The sequence below is a fragment of the Carcharodon carcharias genome, chromosome 5, assembly GCF_017639515.1.
Source record: "Carcharodon carcharias isolate sCarCar2 chromosome 5, sCarCar2.pri, whole genome shotgun sequence".
In the NCBI taxonomy this organism is placed as follows: domain Eukaryota; kingdom Metazoa; phylum Chordata; class Chondrichthyes; order Lamniformes; family Lamnidae; genus Carcharodon; species Carcharodon carcharias.
Genome location: NC_054471.1, coordinates 121,208,907 through 121,213,988, shown reverse-complemented (window position 1 = coordinate 121,213,988; position 5,082 = coordinate 121,208,907).

The following is a 5,082-nucleotide window of genomic DNA, read 5'->3' as shown; positions in this document are numbered from 1 at the left end:
AAGTTAGGGCATTTTAAAATAGTCTATAGATCCAAAGTTCCTTTAGCTCATAGGAAGAAGGAGTATCAGTGAAACCAAGTAAAATCCAAGAAGTGGAAGAGCTGCAGGGTGAAATTTTGTGGCAGTGAGAATTTACGTTCCTGCCAAAGCCAATGAGGTTTAGAATATCTTGCTGCATTTTACGGCCCCATCCCCGCCGAAACGGGGCTGTAAAGTTCTGCCCACAGAATATCTTAGAAGCTAAAAAACAGAAAATAAGTGTTGGAGCATTAAATTAGAAATTGATGGTCGCCTCACAGAATTCAAGCTAGATGCCTGAGCAGGTGTTTTAGCATTATTTGATGAATTAAAGGCTTAAAAATATCATGTTGCAGTCAACCTTCATCCAGTTGCAAGGTCCAAGAGGGACAACACTAAAAGTAATGGGACAACACTTAGCAAGATTAAGATACAAGGATAAAGAAATTGTGGAACCCCTGTACATTGTACAGAACCAGGAAACATCATTATTGAGCAGAAAAGCATGCTGGAAGCTGAGGCTCATTTACAAGGTTGATGAAATTGCTAATGAGCAGTCCAGTAAGATATTCAGAAATGTATTTCAATCCCTATTTTCACACTTAGGAATGCTTGAAACAGAATATCATGCAACCCTGTGGGTGGATGCTAAGCCTAGGTGTCTTTTCACAGAGCGGAAGGTCTCTAATCCACTGTTTGACAAAGTCAAGAGCTAGATTGAACACATATTACAATAAGGTGTGATCTCTCCAGTAACCATGCCAACAAAGTGGTGTTCTGGAATGGTCACAGTACCAAAATCTAATGGTTCAATTAGAATTTGAGTGGACTTGACTCAATTAACTAAGTCAGTAGAGAATGAGATCCACCCAATGGCATCAGTGGATGTAAGTCCCGCCAAATTAACAAAATGCACACTCTTCACAAAATTGGATGCTAATAGTAGCTTTTGGCAGTTGCATCTGGACAAAGAATCCAGGTTGCTAACTACTTTTATTACCCAATTTGGTCACTACTGTTTTAATGGGTTATCATTTGCAATTGCTTCTGTACTTGAGATATTCTAAAAAAAAATGTCTCTGACCCTGAAAGGCATGGAAAGAGTAATATGCTAAATGGATGACATTCTCATACATGGTTCATTGTGGGAAGAACATGACCACTGAATGAGAGCAGTCCTTAAAGATCTACAAGAAGCAGGTTTGACATTAAATGACAAATGTGAATTTGCAAAGCCTATGTTACAATTCTTAGGGCACATTGTACAAGCTTCAAGAATTACAGCTGACCTGCAGAAAACAAAGATCATTAGAGAGTTCCCAGAGCTAAAAACATCACACAACTGCAAAGACTCCATGGTATGGTCAATCAAATAGGCAAGTTCCTACCAAACTTGCTGGAAATCAATGAGCCATTACGACAGATGTTGAGACAAGGTCGGCGGTTATGTTGGAATGTGAACCAGCAAATACTCCTGACATTATCAAAAATCTCCCAATTTCACCAGAAATTCTAGTGTACTACGATTCAGAGTTGCCAACAGTTGTAGCAGCAGATGCATCATCTTGGGCATAGTACTGTTTCAAGTTCAAAAAGATGGACAAAGAAGACCAGTTTATTATGCCACAAGATCTCTCATTGACACAAAGAAGAGGTATCCATTGAGAAAGAAGCAATAGCAGCCACATGGACTTGCAAGAAGTTCTCTGATCACATAATGGAATTAATGTTTAAAATTGAAACCAACCACAAACTATTGGTTACTCTTCTTAAGTGAAAGGAAATTGAAAAAATGCCGCCTAGAATTCAACGTTATACATGGAGACTCATGAGATACAATTCAGTTACTGAGTACATTCAATGGAAGTACCAGACAACAGCAGATGCATTGTCAAGAGTATCTGTGGAAGGAGTCAAGATGGACGGTTTAAATTTTATTGAGGAAGTAAAACCATAATACTTCACTCATTGCCAAACACTTACCAGACATTGAAAAGAAATTACAAGAAATTAAGCAAGCACAACAACAGGATGCTGAGTGCATTAAAATAAAAATGGTGTTGCCAGAATGGATGGCCAGATTATGCTCCTAATGTCCCAATACTTTGAACAGAGAAAACATCTCACAATCATCGATGATTTCTTAGTTTTTAATGACAGGCTAGTCATCCCAAAAACATTTTGACTAAACAGTTTCCAGAAAATTCATCAATAGCGAAATGCTAAGCAAGAGCCCAGCATTCAGTCTGGTGGCGAGGCATCAGTCTCTCCACAGAACTTTTTCTTGGAGGCCATGGCAGCCCCTGGGAATGGATTTATCTGACTTTAAAGGCAAAGTTTTCATCATTATCATTGATTACTACTCCAGATGGCTTGAAGTGAGTAAACTGCACAAAGCAGAGGCAGTCATTACATCACTAAGAAGAATCTTTGTGACACATGACATTCTGGACATTGTGGTGTCAGACAACAGTCCTCAATTTGCTAATGAGCTGTTCCATAACTTTGAGCAGGAATATAATTTCGTGTGTGTGACTAGTTCGCCTAGATATCCTCAGTCGAACGCAAAAGCAGAAAGAGGAATTTGAACAATCAAGGGATTGACTAAAAAGAACAAAGATATTAATTTACCCCTTCTTAACTACAGAACCTCATCGATATAAATTGGGTTCTCGCCATCAAAATTATTGATGGGAAAATGGCTGTGAATTTCCAACTCTACAAGAAACACTACAACCTAACATTATCTTAGATGATCATGAGAAATTTAGGGAACATGAGGAGCAACAAAGAGGCAGCCAAGCACATAGTTTCAACTTCTGGCACAGGGCACAAGGATTGAAAGTTCTACAGCGTGGGGAGAGAGTGTAGATATGAGATCAACAGAAAGAAGACTTTGTAATAGAAAGAGCTACACAGCCAAGATCTTGTAGAATTGAGCTGGACAGGGAAATATCAGAAGGAACCAAAGACCCCTAATATCATTGGAAAGGAAACCAATGGAACCTCAAACACACTATTTAGATCCAGATGGAGACGAAGAACCAGAAACAAGTAGAAGCTCGACAACCACCCAGGTGGAAGGCACTCCTATTGAATGATGAGAGATTGAAGTCCATCCTCAACATTGAAATGAAATCAGGACCAGATCAATGAGATTGGTCAAGGCACTGCAGAGAGTAACCTGTGAAGTCTGGGACTTTGTAGGGGAAATATATGAGGATGAACATAGTTGAGTTAAAGAATTGGGGGGAGATATAGAGTGAAGAGTTAACATCAGGAACACCTGATACTGATGTAACTACTGATGTAACTATAATACAATGTCACATGACTAAGAGACAGATCTGGTGGGAAGCAGAAGTGTAACCTTGTAAAGAGTACTAAGATGTACATAGATCTGTAAATAAATAAGAATGCTTTTTACGAATAACAGTTTATGGTAGCATTTTTAGGGTAACAGGAAAACCCGAAAGAAAACCCATCAAGACCCCAAACCCAACACAAAACAGTTTGAAATAAACCGGTATACATAGAAGTCACCCTATCAGAAATGTTGGGTGGAATCTTCTGGTAGCAGCGAGGTTGTCAGTGGAGGGGCCAGATGTATGTGACACTTCTGCTCATAGGTGGGACAGCTGGCCACAGATGAGCTTGCAGTGGCCAGCCAATTAGCAATTCACATGCGAAGAGCACAGTGAATCATGCGGTGGGGGTGGCAGGAAGTTAACAACCTCCCTGTTATCTCACACGGTTGAAGGTCCAGGCGCCATGACTAAAAGGGCAGCCAGATAGTGATTCTTTTTCTGCAAGCCAGGAGCATCATTCCCACTGTCTGAAGTGCTTTGGGGAACTGCAGCTATTGCCACCTCTTCCCTAACCGCCACTGAGATCACAGGAGCTGCTGCCGCCCCATACCAATGTGAGAAGTGTCTGAGCGCAGACAAAGAATGGCCCATGGTTCAGCGATGCCTCCCTAAAGGTTCTCCTCCAGGCTGTCTGGGAAAGGGGCAGGAGCTTATGTTTCCTAGGGATGGCAGCTGGAGGCTCTCTCACCTGACCTAGGTGACTTGGACGGAGGTCCAGCAGAGGTTAGCAGCCATGGGGTCCATACAAAACCTGGGTCCAGTACAGGAAAAGGATGAATGATCTCATTTGTTGCATGAGGTTGTGTAGGACACAGCCCACAATGATCCTGGATACTCTCTCTGTTGCATACTGCAGAGCTCCACCGGAGAGGTCCAAGTAGTGGAACCTCAGTTTCAGCAGCCTGGTGGTCTGTTCTATTGTTGTCCTTGCTGATATATTGTACCCTCTCCTCTGCTTCGTGGGTTCCGCACAGGTGTCATGAGCCAGATCTTCTACTGATATTCCCTGTCACCCAGGAGCCACTATGCAGTTGCTGAGGCGGAGCAAACAGTCCTGGCATCTGAGAGTGAGTGAGGATGTAAGAATCATGAGAGCTCGCTGGGAATTGAGCACACACCTGCAGGATTCATTTGCAGTGTTCATTAACCAGCTGCACATTGAGAGAGTGAAACCCTTTTCAGTTTATGAATGCTGCTGGCTGTTCCCAGGCAGCTCTCAGTGTCACATGCTCCTTGCACCTGTGGAAATCCAGCAACGGCAGCAAAACCCACAGCTCTGGTTGCCTGGCACTTGGGGTTTGTGGTGAATCGCACAAATTCATTGGCTCTTGTGAACAAGGCAATGGTGACCTCCCTGATGCATTTATGAGTGGCTGATTGCAAGATGCCTTTATAGAGATCTAGAAATTACCTGCCAATGCTCAACACAGGCCCCTGGTTGGCAGCATCCTAAGATTTCTGACCATCTGCTTGTACCTTGTTGGTGTTCTGGCTGTTGTTGGTACTGATCCTGGGCCACCCTCTGCTGGCTCCTCTAGAGCTAGCAGAAGAGCTGGGTGCACTTTCTCCATGTTGTCTGCCTGAGGTGAACTGTCAACAAAACATTTACTGGCATAACGTTTACTGCTTAACCATTGCTTCCCAAACTGCTGCTGCAACCTTCAGTCATTCTTGGTTCTTTAAAGGTAAGCACCGC